General features: G+C 33.3%; 1 long non-coding RNA gene across 1 annotated transcript in view; it reads right to left on the bottom strand.

The window, feature by feature from the left end:
* Positions 1–6,774: 6,774 nt before the first annotated feature.
* The window catches only part of LOC131484783 (uncharacterized), a 275,064-nt gene continuing 265,045 nt past the window's right edge, over positions 6,775–16,793 (bottom strand). Inside the window, exon 4 of the long non-coding RNA XR_009248445.1 lies at positions 6,775–6,814. This is a non-coding gene — a long non-coding RNA (uncharacterized LOC131484783). The remainder of the gene's footprint in view (positions 6,815–16,793) is intronic.

Here is a 16,793-nt window from a genome sequence, read left to right on the forward strand (position 1 = left end):
AGAGATCCTTTGATTTAATCAGACTACCAAAGGGGTCCACATCATTAAAAGATTAATCACCCAGTTTATTATATGCTACGTGTTTTGGAACTTTGAGTTTAGGGTGGTTGCCTTGGTTACCTGAAGCCTAGGCACTGGGGTCAGAACCAGGAGGATACCCTGAAGCAGGAAGTACAGATCCTTACAAGCTCCCAGAGCATCTACAATCCATAAGAGGCAGCAGAGTGAACAGTAAAGAACATGTCTTCTGGAGTCAGAGTGCTGAGTTTGAATCTTAACTTTAACCCTCATTCTCTACTCTTTATCTGAAAAATGGTAACAAAAATACCCATAGCAGAGTTGGTTTAAAGATTACATTATTCACTATGTGCAAGACACTGAATACATATCTGTCCTATGGTAATCATTCACTAAACACTCACCATTATTAAGTTTTGAAGGTAGAATGTTTACACAATTTCCATTAAAAAAAATTTTTTTAGAATGTTTATTTACTTTTGAGAAAGACAGACAGAGGTGTGAGCGGGGGAGGGGCAGAGAGAGAGGGCGACATAGAATCTGAAGCAGGCTCCAGGCTCCCAGCTGTCATCACAGAGCCTGACACTGGGCTCAAACCCATGAACAGCGAAATCATGACCTGAGCTGAAGTCAGACACTTAACCAACTGAGTCCCCCAGGTGTCCCTGTACAGTTTCCATTTTATTAACAATCATGATTCCTTCTTCAAAATTAGCAATATTTGATGTTTTTATGAAAGTAAAAAAGTTAAATTTGAGATCACATTTTAATCTGAATTTCAGAAGTAATGAAACCATTTATTGGTTTGTGAATTATGTTTCATGTTATTTCCTTATTATTATATTATAAAACTGACCTCTGGTCTTTTTTATTTATAACAATTTTTTCACATGTTGTTTTCTTGTGAATTCTCAGAAAGCAGAGCCTGAGACAAAGATTTATATGACGACACTGTGTTGAGAAAGTGTAAATAGGAGAAGTGGAAGCGAAGGACAAGGGAATAGGAAGGGCAAGAAGAGGAGACAGTGCAAGGATGCTTACCATTTGGTACTAAAATGTACCGACTACTTGATCTCATGACAGTACTCTAAGTAGCAATAAAATGAGTGCATCTCAACAAGGACTATATGAGAGAGGAAAGGTTAAGAACTTATGTGACTGGCTCCTAAATCTCATTAGTCAAAGATTTGCAGTCCTAGAGTTTAACAGAACCTCAATTTAAGTTGCTCATGCAAATGAGCTGAAACATTTCAGGCCTCAAGGTCAACAGAGAAGTCCCAGATTTAGAGGAAAAAGTGTATGGAGTGGGGGTGGTCAGGGTCCACCCATATGAAATCAGTTGCAAGCAGTAAATGGTCAGCTGCTATACACAATCTCTGGGCTGGAACACCTGGCCAAAACCGGGGAGACAGGGCAGGATCTGAGGTGGTACTTATGAGATGCTTCATACAGATATCCAGATGTTAATCCTTTGTTGTAGATGTAACTTTTTCTTTTTTCTTTTTTTAATAGTTTAGGGTATAGAGATATTTAAATGTATATAGCCTGATATCTCTGTTTTAAATATACTTTATTGGGTTGAATTTATATCATACCTAGTTGTATATACTATATTTGATTAATCTGAATAATCCTATAACTCTTCCTTAATGTCAATTAAAAGAGATTACTCCTCTGTCTGTTAAGATTATATTTCTAATATATTTAAACAGACTTAGATCCAGGCAGTATTGTTTGGATCAATACAATACAACAATATCTCTTGGTATGTTCCTCTTGAAATGGAGCTAAACTGAACACTTCCTAACTACCTGTAGTTATGAATTAAGAATGACTTTATAAGTTTAGTTAATTAACAAACATTTGTTGTAGTTATTTTTCTTATACTGTCAGGCATGTATTTTTTTTACTTTCCTTTCTTTCTGGAACACATTTTAAAATAAAGTGCTGATAATGATCACAAAGTTATGCCTCAAAAATAGCTGAAATGGTAAGAATTTTTAAAGAAAAATAATTATTTCCCCCTATGAAGGGCTACAGAATTACCTATTCCTTTGTTATACATGGCATTAGAAATGGAATTAAGTACTAAAATTATCGCTATAAATTCTTGTCTTTTATAGGAGGGATATTTTATAGTTGATTGCAAGCTCAATGTCCCATATTAGCAATTCATCATTTTACAATATTAATATTCATTTTTACTAAATATGGAAACTTCACATAATCAGCAATTTCCTCATCAATTTGGGAAAATCAAATTCATTATTAAGAGTTAGTATAATATTAACAGCAAAATGTCATTCCTGGTTTAAAAATAAACAAGTCTTGATTTACTTATTATATCTAGTTTTGCATGTTATAAGGAGAGAAAAAATTTATAATGTAATTAATTTATAAATTATTTTAAAGGATATCTTACTCATTCAACCTATGGGTAAATAAGAGAAAGAAAAGATAAAATAAAAAAAGAAAAAGAAAGTTTATTATTTTTTTTCTTTCTGAAATTACCAACACAAATTGCAAATGCACTTCTCATAGTCTAAACATAGACTTCATTCTTAGTCAATATCAATCTTTTCTTGGCCAATATAAATGCAAAATTAAGACTTAATTGTATCTATTTATATCAGAGAACTATTTAGAGGTTCTGGGCAAAACTACTGATCACAGAGAAATATCTGTTTCTATTCCAAGAGGAAATATGGCAAGGAAGGGTACAATTACATATATTAGAGTAAAAGGAAGGGTCTTGTGTTCCTAAGACAAATAAAGAATAAAGTGGTTAGAAATCTTTCACAAAAACTTTGTGGATATATTAATATCTTATTGCTATATTCTTTGATTACTGAATACACAGTTAAATTATAGTTTACATTAAAAAATATAATCTTTATGTTTGTTCACAAATTGGGCCATTGCTTACATATGGGACTTAAAATAGCCTTTATTCTTTCTGAAAGAAGCATGCAAGGATCTTTCAAATGAGAAAATAATTGTAATTCATAACAAAGATTTATATTGTCTCTGATATTTTTTTAATAAATAGAGTTAGGAAATAGTAAGAACAGTATTTTATAAAACAATCAAACATGAAGTAAATAAAGTGAATCAAGTGCCATGCCTATAATATTATATAAATTCTCAGTAGTTCCTCAGACTATTGTAATATGATTTGCTTTTATCTGCCTTAGCTACTAAACTTCCAAACTTACACATATATAGACAAATAATATTTTACAAGGGAGTCAATTCAATGGGAAAAAGATAAGTCTCTTCAATAAATGCTATTGTTAAATATGTATAATTATGTGCAAAAATTTTAAATTAGACCTACTGTCTTAACAGCATTCAAAAAAAAACCAACTCAAAATGGATTAAATACTTAAATAAAATACCTGAAACCATAAATCTCATAGAGGAAAACACAGGAAAAAAGCCCTTTGACTTTAGTTATGGCAATGACTATTTTGGATAGGACAGCAAAAGCACAAACAACAAAAGCAAAAATAAATAAGTGGGACTACCAGACTGAAACTTCTGCTCAGCAAAAGAAATAAAAAAATAAAATGAAAAGATAACCTACAGAACAGGAGAAAATATTTGCAAACCATATATCTATAAAGAGTTACCATCCAGAATATAAAAGGAACATAGAATGTAATTACAAAAGCAAACAAACAAAAAATCTGATTAAAAAATGGGCAGAAGAACTGAATATACTTTTTTCTAAAGAAGACATCTGTATGGAGCCTGATCCATTAAAAGATGAATGATCTCACTCGTATGTGCAATCTGAAAAAGCCAAACTCATAGAAATAGAGTAGAATGGTGGCTGTCAGGGGCTGAGGAGATGGAGGAAATGGGAAAATACTGGTTTAACAGTATAAACTTCCAGCTATTCAATGAATAAATTCTGGATCTGTATATCATAGTAACTACAGTTAACAAACCTCTATTATGTACTTGAAAGATGCTGAGAGAGTAGATCACCACAGGAAAACATGATAATTATGTGAGGTGATAGAGGTGTTTACTAACCTTCTTGTGGTCATTCATCATTTTGCCATATATATGTGTATCATAACATCACATTTTATACATTAAAATAACACAATATTATATGTCAATTATATCTCAATAAAGCTGGAAAAAATTAAAACTATATTGCTTAAGCTGAAAATGAATAAATAATATTGCTATGGTCACGTGATTTACGATGTTATCAGTAGAACAAAACAGAAAGCATAGAATTAGCTCCACAAATATACTGATATTTGCTAGAGTTAGCATTACACAATCTATATAAAAATAATAATTCAGGGGGCACCTAGGTGGCTTCAGCTCAGGTCATGATCTCATGGTTTGTGAGTTTGAGCCCCACATCAGGCTCTGGACTGACAGCTCAGAGCCTGGAGCCTGCTCTGGATTCTGTGTCTCCTTTTCCCTCCCTCCGCCCTGCTCATGCTCTGTCTCTGTCTCTCAAAAAATGAATAAACATTAAAAAAATTTTTTTAATAATAACAATTCAGTATGTGACTTCAGATAATACCCTATCCATAAGGAGAAAAACGAAACTACAACACTACTCAGAGCATATCTCAAAGCAAATATAGGTCTTCCTTGACTTACAATAGGATTACATCCTGATAACCCATCATAGTTGAAAATGTTTTAATTCGAAATGTATGTAATACACATAACCTATCAAATATCATAATGTTCTCAGAACACTTACGCTAGCCTACAGTGGGCCAAATCATTTAACACAAAGGCTATTTTATTTATTTTTAAAATTTTATTTATTTTTGAGAGGGAGACAGAGAGAGTGAACAGGGGAGGGGCAGAGAGAGTGAGAAAGAGAGAGAGGGAGAGAGAGAGAGAGAGAATGTTAAGCAGGCTCTGTACTGTCAGTATGGAGCCCAATATGGGGCTTGAACTCACAAACCATGAGATCATGACCTGACCCAAAACCATATGTTGGACACTTAACTGACTGAGCCATCCAGGCACCCCCACAAAGCATATTTTAAAATAAAGTGTTGTTGACAGTGCTGCTATAAATAGCCAAATTATGGAAAGAGCCTAAATGTCCATCAACTGATGAATGGATAAAGAAATTGTGGTTTATATACACAATGGAATACTACATGGCAATGAGAAAGAATGAAATATGGCCCTTTGTAGCAACATGGATGGAACTGGAGAGTGTGATGCTAAGTGAAATAAGCCATACAGAGAAAGACAGATACCATATGTGTTCACTCTTATGTGGATCCTGAGAGACTTAATGGAAGACCATGGGGGAGGGGAAGGAAAAAAAAAGTTAGAGAGGGAGGGAGCCAAAATATAAGAGACTTGTAAAAACTGAGAACAAACTGAGGGTTGATGGGGGGTGGGAGGAAGGGGAGGGTGGGTGATGGGTATTGAGGAGGGCACCTTTAGGGATGAGCACTGGGTGTTGTATGGAAACCAATTTGACAATAAATTTCACATTAAAAAAATAAAGTGTTGAATATTTCATGTAATTTCTGGAATACTATACTGAAAGTAAAAATGAGAATGGCTATATAGGTAAAGGTTGGCTGTAAATGTGTTGGTTGTTAACGCAGGTGATCCTGTGGGTGACTGGGAGTTGTGACTGGCTACCCAGCATCATGAGACATTATCACACAAGATATCACTAGCTCAGGAGAACATCACAATTCAAAATTTGAAGTATGGTTTCTACTGAATGTGCATCGCTTCTGAACCATCATAAAGTCAGAAAATCCTAAGTCAGACCATTGTTAAGTCAGGGATTGTCTGTACCGACATATTAAATATGTTAAAAGTTTTAACATATTTAATAGAACTATTAAATTCCTCAGAGTATGGAGGAATTTAATAGTCAAATATTGAGAAAATTAAGACATATCTTTAAGAATTGGTATAGAAAAGGTCTTTAAAAAGCATAAGTAGCACAAATCATAAAATAGGTGAATTTTACTACATTTAACAAATAAATCCCATTTAATAGGCATAATATATTGCCATAAGCAGAAAAGAAATATGTGTCCACAATGTATAAGACAGTCCTTTTGAAGTGATAAGAATAAAAATGTTCCAATAAAACTGGACAAAGCTGATAAATGGGAATTCACCCAGAAATAGATAAAAATGGGTAAAGCACGTGAAAACAGTGCTCAGATGCACTGGTCATCAGGAAACTAAAATTAAAACATGTCACAATTATCAGATTGGAAGAAAAAATATTAAAGCATTCTAATGCTCAATGTTGGTGGTGGTGTTGTAAAATGGGAACTATGATAATCTATTTTTGGAAATGTTATTTTGTATAACCATTTGGGAGATTAATTGGTACTGTCTTGTAAACTTGTAAAGTAAAAGATACACACTCTTGAATCAGTGAATATTTATGCATATATGAGAAATTCTTGTTTGTTTACACTAGGGAGTGTTCAAAGAAGTACACTTCAGCATTAATTTTTTTTTCTCACAGCAAACTTGGAACTAACCTAAATAGTCATCAGCAGGGAAATGAATAAATCAGTATGATATATTCATGTAATTTTACTCAAATTTAGGAATAAAATAAATGAAGTAGTTTTATGTGTGTCAAAAACAAAGAACACAAAAACAAAGGCAGTTTTGTATGAAACAAAAAGTGGAGTAAAAAATGTAAGTCTTATGAGGATATATCAGATGTGTAATTTTTAAATGTATACATGATTGCATGCATATCTTAAAATGTGCTTACATGTGTAGATTGAAGATGTTTTTAAAATTCTCATTGCTAATTGTAGAAAAGAAGAGGAATGGGAATTAGTAAAGATACAATAGTACATTATGCCTGAATTAAATACATATAAGTACATCAACCTGAAAGTTACACCCTAAATATGTTTATATATATATTTTCCCTTCTTTTCCTTCTTCTTTCTTTTCTTCTTTCCAAAAAGTTTTACTAAGTGTATGCATATTACAAGTGCAAAGGATTTAGCAGTGAATGAAATCCCTTCCCTCAAGAATTTCATATTTTGTGAGAGTAAAAAGACAATATGCATATAAACAAAATATATAGTATATCAGATATAACAAGTACTGTGAAAAAAAAATTCAGTGGGGAAGGAGATAGAGAATGCTGAATGGAAAGCGGGTATTTGACATTTTATTGTTCAGTGAAGGCTTTGATTTTAAGGGGGGAATTTGCACTAAGTTGTAGCTATTTTTCTTAAATCATCTTAGGAAAATATTTTTGTAATTTTTAAAACATTAACAATTTTTATAATTGAGCAATTATAATTTGGTTTGTTTTCAATAATTCCAAGTGCCTAAGTAAACTAAGTTATGCCCCAAGAAGGAAACATTTATTGATTCTTGATTAATGGCAGTTTTTGATTGATAGATGCATGTGAAGATTGCTCATGATACACTAGTAATATATTCAATAGGAAATTTTTCTAATCCACTTATGAAATGTTCTCATTATGGTTTCCTTCCAACAAACAACTGAAGAAATTTTATTCCACTCCACTATCACATCAAGCCAGGGTTATTTGAAGGTTATATTGTATTTTCTACAAGTTTGATTTGAAAGCACTTATAAATCTTTAAGCCTTGTGTACCACTAAGCTTATTAAAATTTGGCATGTTAATAGTTGGTGTTTGAAAATTTTAATCTGTTGGAAAGTTACACGTTGATTTCTATTTTTTGTTTGTTTGTTTGCCAACCTGGGAATGGTTAGTGAATGATGAGTAGCATAGTAGAAGACATCACCCAGCTCATATTAGAACAATTTCCCACAAACTTGCTAAAGTGTATGCTTTTATTTATATTTTTTAAAGCTTATATATATACATACATATATGCATATGTATATATATACATATATTTGTGTGTGTGTATATATATATATATATTACATGTTTATTTTCAAAAGAAAAAGTAGTATTTCATTAACTACCACACTGTTATAATACACTTTAAACGTACAATAAGGTAGCTTTTAAATTTGAGGTGCTCTTAAGGATAACAAATGAACAGAATTCCAAATTTTTGAAATAGGTGAACTGCTGCAGTTATAGGGATACATTTAGGAAAACTGTATAACTCTTACAAGAGCACCAATGAAAGTTTATTTTGTATACTTTTTAATAATTGAAAATATAAAAGGTAATTAAAAAAATACAAGGAAAATTTAGCATAATAAAAAAAGATACAATTAAATGTACTGGATACATATAAATTTTAAGGGAAGAAGTGAAAAAGGAAAATAGTTGATATTTAAGTACACTGACTACCTAGACAAAAAAATACTTAAAAAAATCATAAACCTCTAGTTTTCTATGACGAATATCCATATTGTTAGAGTATCACCACTATGGAAGTGATTTTGTTATGTTTGAATATGTTATACTTTACTGGTAATTTACATGATGGCTTTTAAGGCTGTGGCAGGCATATGGTTTTTCCAAACAAGACTGGATAAAAAAATCACTGTTAAGACACAACATACCTTATTTTTTTGGTCTTCCCATATTCAAGAAAAGGGATAATTCATTGTAACATTTTCTTACCACCCAAATACCTCAACCTATACATTTTAAACTTTTTTTTTTAAACATTGGTTATATGCTCAACTTCGTTATTGAAAGAGTATTAACAAGACATTATTTTGGTAAATTAAATATTAAATGTGGCTTATCAACAGGATTTGAAAGGTGACTATCCTTAGAGTTCCAAGTTAAAAGGTAGTTTTCAAAGTCTTACAAGAGTAATGCTTAAAAGTAATTAAAATAATTAGCTTCAAAATGACAAACTGATAAACTAAGTAAAGTGTGCATACACTATGTAACATTCGCTTGGAAATTTGATTTGTCAGTTACACTTAGAAATTACAGTCATCAAGAAAATTACAAAAAATTTTTTTTATCATAACATGATTTATTTGACCCCCACAACATTTTTTTTTTAAATCCTACAACAGATAAATATCAACATGTTCTAATTTTTTTAATATTTATTTACTTTTTTTTGAGGGGGTGGGGTGGGCAAGGGACAAAGAAAGGGAGGCACAGAATGCAAAGCAGGGTCCAGGCTCTGAGCTGTCAGCACAGAGCCTGACATGGGGCTTAAACTCATGAACATGAGCTTATGACCTGAGCCAAAGGCTGATACTTAACTGACTGAGCCACTCAGGAGCCTCCAACATGTTCTCATTTCTATTCTAAACCACAGCATTGATGCATTTAGTTAGACTACCATTCACATTGTTATATTCAATTTTCTCTTTATATAACTTGGCAAAATTTCATTTCTTCTAGATTCCAAAAGTACCTACAAAACCCATGCAATTTTACCATTTTTAATATGCTATGGAATATCATACAAAGTAAGGCATTTCAGTGTCATGTATAAATAACCAAGTTACTGTCAATCCAAAAATTTTTGCACATTAATAAAAGGATATCTAAAAACTTAAGAACAATATTCTCACCACTGTATAAAAATAACCACAATGAGTAAGTCTTTGTGTAATATTTACTCCACTATCTCATTTCCAGACTGTGACAAGCTATAAAGGTATTTTCAGTGTTGGTAAGGGTATCTTGATTGCTAGTGGTGGATGTATTAGTGGTTCCTATATCTGAAACAGAACTTTGTTGAATATTCACAAGGATAAGTGTGTCCTCCGGCAGTAATCAAAGCATCATCTCATGCAGCTTCCACAGATGCCAGGACTGTACTGCTAGAGTGAATACCTTGTTTTTATTCTGGTGTGTTTTAATATGTTTGGCAAGGTGGTCACTTCTCATAAAGTGTTTTAAACATTCTGGACAAATTTCTTCTTACCTGTACATGTTCTTCTGTGCTTCTATAATTCAAGTAAATAATTCAAGTAAATCTTTTACCACTGAACATCCAGTTACAAACAAAAGGGTGCTCCCCAGAATGCCAATGCAGATAAGCTCTCAGATGTGAGGTATTCCCATGGACTTTACCACATCCTGGCATAGGAAAAATGTGTTGCTTCTCTTTTCCAAGATTGCTACCTCTCCACCACATTCTTTACGGTTGGGACAGGGGCAAGCTACTCTCCAAAAAGTCTTTTTCCTTCTTGTTGCTGGTTCCCTTGTAGTGTATGCTTTTATATTTTTTAAAAGGTTATTTGAGAGACAGAGAAAATGTGAGTGGGGGAGGGGCAGAGAAAGGGGGAGAGAGAGAGAGAGAGAGAGAGAGAGAGAGAGAGAATGAATGAATGAATGAATCCCAAGCGGGCTCCATGCTGTCAGCGTAGAGCCCAACATGGGGTCTGATCCCACCAACTGTGAGATCATAACCTGAACTAAAATCAAGAGTTGGATGCTTAACTGACTGAGCCATCCAGGTATCTCAAAGTGTATGCTTTTAAAAGTCACCTTTTCCCTAGACTATTGTTTTACATAATGTGCTTTTGGTGACTTCACTCTTAAATATGGCGATCGACTCATGGTGGTGAATTGTCTATATTCAAATGCTATTATGTTATTAAATTGCAATCAATGTTAATTTGTTGAATCATACAAGAGAATCATCCTTACTAGTTCTATTACTAGTAACAGTAATACTAAAAGTACTATTAGACTACTAAAAATACTACTACTACTAAAAGTAAGACAAAGTCTAATAACAACTAGTTGACTTACAAAGAATAGTGCTTCCCATATTCCAGACATTACTGGGGAGAGGATGTTTTATAGCTGTTAACTCTGATTTTTCAGGTAGGCTGAAAAATTGTTGCCCAAGCATGCTACTACTCAACATTGGTGGTGGTCTAGTAAAACGGGAATTCTTTAAATCTGTTTTTGGAAATACAACTTTATAAAACCATTTGGGAGATAAACTGGGCATTATCTTGTAAACTTAGAAAGTTGTGATGATGTTTGGATTGCACCCAGACACCACACGTTTCAACACTATGTACGTTTTTTTAAAAGAAATGATATGAGCTTCAAATACTTAGTGTAGTTCCTACAAATCCAACATAATTATATTTAGAACCTGATATATCAACAAGAGACTGAACAGGAGAGAACTCAGCAAATGTCTCCACTTATATCACCTCCACAGACTGGCCTATTCAAGTTACATGATTTTATAAAGTTTTTAAGATACGGTGATTTTAATTATGTTCTTGAATAAGCTCTTATTCTAATCAATGTGTACACTATTGGAATCTCTCTAAAACAGAATTTAGTTTTCAGCAGTTTAATAAGAACATCAGAGAAAAAAAAAACAGCAACAGGTGAGATGTTTACACACTTAAATTGTCATGATTTTAAACAGCTTTATTGAGATAACATTCACATGCCATAAATTCACCCATCTGAAGTGTAGAAATAAGTTTTTAGTACACTCACAGGAGGTGTGTAGCCATCACAACTATCTAATTTTAGAAAATATACATCTTCCTAGAAGAATCCCATACCTGTTGGCAGTCATTTCCCATTTCCCTAACCCTAGCTGCCAGCAACCACAACTGCATTTGCTGTCACTTTGGATATGCATATTCTGGCCATTTTATATAAATGGAATCATACACTATGTAGTCTTTTGTGACTGGATTCCAGTACTTCAGTACTTCATTTTTTTATTGCTGAATAATATTCCATTGTATGGATATACCACATTTGCTTATGCATTATTATTTGATAGACATGTGGGCTCTTTATACTTTTTGGCTGGTATGAATAATGCTAATAACTTTCATTTACAAGTTTTTGTTTGGACATATACTTTCTATTGGCTCTATACCTAGAAGCTGAATTGATTAGTCATATGGAAACTTTATGTTTAACATTTTGATGAACAGCCAGGCTGTTTTTCAAAGAACTGCACCATTTAATATCTTCATAAGCAATATAGGGGTGTTCTAATTTCTCCACATCCTGACCATTATTTGTTATTATCTGGTTTTTTTTGTGACAGTCATCCTAGAGAGTGTGAAATGATATTGATTTCTCAGATGGCTACTGAATTAGAGTATCTTTTCATGGTACTTAGTATGTATTTTTGAAGAAATGTCTATTCAAATCATTTAACCAATTTTAATTAGGCTATTCATCTTTCTTTTAGTAGTTGTAAGAGATTTTTTTGCTACTTCTGGATACAAGTAGTCAAATACATGATCTGCAAACATTTTGTCTTATTCTATGAATTATCTTTTCACTTGATGGTGTCCTTTGAAGCACAACAGTTTTTAGTGTTGATGAAGTCCAATTTATATAATTTTTTCTTTTGTCACTTATTCTTTAGGGACCATATCTAAGAAAAAAAATGTATTGATATGGGGGGGGGGTACCTGGTCAATTAGTCAAGTGTCCAACTCTTGATTTCAGCTTAGGTCATGATCTCTTGGTTCGTGAGCTTGAGCCCCACATCAGGCTCTGCACTGATAGTGCAGAAGCTGTTTGGGATTCTCTCTCTCCGCTCTCTCTGTTCCTCCCCCACTGTGCTCTCCCTCCCTCAAAATAAATAAATAAACTTAAAAAAATAATAAAAAAGTAAAATGTATTGATATGGATAGAAAAAAATACCTTTCCTTTACTGAACACCTTTAGAATCTTGGTGATAATTTTAACAATTGAAATCACTCTTGTTGGGCAATGTAGATTCACAGATCATCATGGCCTTTAGAAAAAAAAAGTGATAAATGGACTTAACAGTTAAAGCAAACCCAAAGAAAATTAGCTTTTGAGTTCTTGATATTTTAAATAAATACCCAACAGAGGTGGGCATATTACTAGCTGGAATTTTAATAAGAATGCACAACTCATAATGCTATAAGAAATTAAAATAATTTTGTCAAATAATAAGGATTAAAAAACTTCTCATTGCTTGCCTCAAAAGTGATCACTTACTTTTGTAAGTACTACTACTTACAATAGTAGGATCTAGGGATAGTGGGATCTAGGATCCCACTAGATTTGATACTAGATCCCACTAGATCCCACTAGTACTCAAACTGTTACTCTCTCAAAAGAGGGATAGAAATCACTCTAAGAATCAGTTTTGGAATTTCAGCTATGTAATTTACGAAGTTCCTAAAATTGAAAGGCATCCTTAAAGAAAAAAAACTTTTTATTTATAACTCCTTAACTCCTTCATAAAAAAATGTACTTTATCAATATGTAAAACAGAAAGAACAATAGATATATTAGAAGATTGATATGTAACTTTAAAACTTACTCCTTATCACATATTTCAAAATTTATGCCTACAAAAATAGACTAATTACCATTATTAACTGGCTTTACGGGCTGAAGTAGTCATGATTTTGAACTAATAAAATAGACTCATCTTAAGAATATCCCCTATGTTATGGACTGAACTATATTGCCCCAAAATTAATATGCTGATGCCCTAACCCCCAATGTGGCTATATTTGGAGACAGGGCCTTTATGGAGATAATGAAAATTAAATGAGGTTATAGAGTGGGGTCCTAATCCAATAGGACTGGTGTCTTTATAAGAAGAGGAAGAGAGACCAGAAATCTGCGCATTTGCACACAAAGGAAAGACCATGTGAGCACACAGTGAAACGGCAGCAGTCTGCAAGCTGAGAGTCTCTTCACTGGAAACCAGCCCTGCTGACACACCTTATATTGGACTTCTAGCCTCCAGCAACGTGAAACAAGAAATTAAATTTCCATCGTTTTACGAAGCCTGTGGCATTTTGTTATGGCAGTCCATGCAGATTAATTCAACAATGACCTTACTCATAGGTTGGGCCCAACATCCGATTTAACTTGATACAACATATGGGAAAAGAACATTTGCAGAAAAATCACATTATCTGTTGCGTTTCTTATTTTCTAGCTACTGGTGTATGTCAGTCAATGAGATCCCTGGAAGGCAGTCAGCCAGAAGTAGGACAGTGAAGTGAGGGCATTTCTTACTCTGGCTCCTTCCCTACAGGGTTACCCTCCTTCTGGAGTAGGGTAGGTTGAATGGAGGTGGCTGTGCCTCCCAAGCTATCATCCTTTTCTTTCCTTTCCTTTCGGTAATTGCTCCCTACCTTCCTTCTTTTAGTCCTAGAAGTGGTCTTAGCTTTGCCATTATTAGCTCCTTAGAATCATACCATCCTTTCTGATATGCTATACTCCGTTCACACTTTCATAAATATTCTCTTTATTAAAAACTCCCTGAAGTATTCTAATTTGACTGTGCCATCTGTTTCATGCTGATACCCTGCCTGAAACTGAGATCTAACTTCTAAAACAGATACTTTCAATTTTGAAGAAACTTATGTAAGTTATGTTAGTAATATGATGCTAATGTAGTCAAATTAAAGCATCACAAAAACATTTATTTAAACTGATTTTCTCCAAATTATCTATGTGCCAGCTTAGAATTACTAATCTTAGTAATCACAAAGTATGAGTCAGATTTCTGTAATGAGCCTTGTAGACCTTTCCTGGTACTGAAAAATTACTTGGAACCCTAAAAATGTCACAATATGAAGCAAAGCAATTAAAGATCATGACACAGATTCATGGAGTTTAGAATTCTATTGTGGTGATCAAACTGGTGATTTTTTTAATATTAAGAATTGATTTGAGCTCCCTATATTATGAAAAGAACAGTTTGTGAACCAGAGGAAGTAGAACATTCTTTTCACAATATAGAAAGATGCATAAAATGGAGATACTATATTTTCAGCAAACATAAAATGCAGAGTACTATATTTGGCAAGTCTCATTTCATGGGTCTAAGATGAAAACTGGTGTTTACACTTGTAAAAAAAGAAACTTGAGATTTTGATGAGCCAGTTTTGGAAATCATTAGTCTATCCAATCTTTCTATCCTGAGAAAATAAAATGTTCATCTTTCAAGTCTGAGCATACATTCTGTCGCTTTTCCACAACTTCCTATAAGTAACCCCAACTTAAACACATTTTCTTGGGAACCCAGTCTTTCATTCTTATGCAGACCTGATTCTGTCTTCTGTCCTGCTCTTTCTTCTTTTCTACCAAAAGGAAGAAAAAAGGAAAGAAGTTAGGAAGGAAAAGGGAAGAAATTAAAAGAGAAATCATTATAATGTAACGTGGACAATACTGTTAGTGCTCAGAAAATTCCCATCCACTTTCTAAATTCCCCAGACTCCATGAATTTGGGTTAAAGTCTTATAACCAGTTCTGTCATGTAAAATAGGAGGAAAAGTGATACAGAAATCAGTACCAAAAGAAGGGTGCAACTCTCAAAACAATAATATCTGGCCTGGAATCTGAGAGGACATCTGTGACAAAATTATTCCTGAATGTTGATGAGATGATTATCTGTATCAGGTAGTGACAAAATTATTAATACTGCTGTTGTTCTAAGTAGGAAAGAATATTGTTTCCTCAGTCAGAAGCTTTAAGGGAAAATGTTAGAAAACAGAAGGTTAAAAATATGTTCTGGTTGCTACTGAATATGCTGAGCAAGATATTACAAGAAAAAGATGGGCTTAAGAAATAATCGGCAGACTCAATAGTTAAAAAGAAGACAGACAGGAGACTTATAGAACTGGACAAAACTACTGCTCCTAGATCCCAAATAGGTACAAAAGGGATTAACAAAAGCTCTGAACAAAATGATCAAACGACTTAAGGATAAATAGATTAAGGATGAAGACTTTACAACTATTTTTCCTGATACCTTCAATGCAGAAAACATTAGATTGACAGAGAGGCATGAGTCAAGAAAACTAAGAAATAAAGTAGAATCGAGAACTACACCTTTTAAAAACCTTAGCATTTTGCTATTGGCATGTAAAATTCATTAAGATTAGAAGATAATTAGCATCTGTGGGAAATGTATTTCCAAATTAACTACAGATCTAGGAGTGGAAGAGTTTACATGAGACATACAATCACCCATGATCCCTGACACCACACTGATGACATAGGTTCCTGGTGTTTCTCTTACCTTACTCACTGCTCCCTTCATCCTCACATTGGCTTCTCTCCCATCTTCCAGCCTGATTTGGGGCCCAATCTATTCTCTCTACATTCTCTTCATGAGCTTGGTTATACAATTATATGGTTTTAGCTAAAAATAGATTTACGATGTTTTTAAAAATCTAAATCTATATCTACCAACTCTTCACTAAGTTCCACAACTGATATTTTAATATTTATTTCAAGTTAGATATCTAATAGACCTCCCAAACTTAAAATGTACCAAGACAAAACAAAACAAATGTAAGTAAGTAAGTAAGTAAATAAATAAATAAATAAATAAAATGTGTCAAAACAGAGCTTTTGTTTTTCTCACCACTCATCTAACTCCTTCTGGCTTGTTGTTCTCCCAGCATTTTCATCTCAGTAAATAAAACCACAATCAAACAGATTCTCATTCCAAAAAGAAAAAGATAAACAATGCATATGTGAATATCTCTTCTGGAACAACAACCACAGAAGCCTATTATTCCAATAGCACCTGGAGAAGTCACAGAATTTTCCCTACATATACGCCGAAGTCACCCCTTGCGATCAGAAATAATATAACCTTAGTCTTGACTAAATCTCCAATTTATTCAACCCCTTACTTTTCCTTTCTTTGCTCCAGCCATATCAGTTGGTCTCTCTTCTTTACCTTTATCATAATGCACCACCCTCAAATTAGGACTCTTGCTTTGACAGCTGAAACATTCTCATCTATCAGGTCTCAGGTCATATTACACTTTCTCAAAGAGGCTTCCAGATTGCTTTATATAAAATAGCATCATCATTCCTTTGAAGTTTCATCA

The sequence above is a fragment of the Neofelis nebulosa genome, chromosome 1 (genome assembly GCF_028018385.1).
Source record: "Neofelis nebulosa isolate mNeoNeb1 chromosome 1, mNeoNeb1.pri, whole genome shotgun sequence".
Classification (NCBI taxonomy): domain Eukaryota; kingdom Metazoa; phylum Chordata; class Mammalia; order Carnivora; family Felidae; genus Neofelis; species Neofelis nebulosa.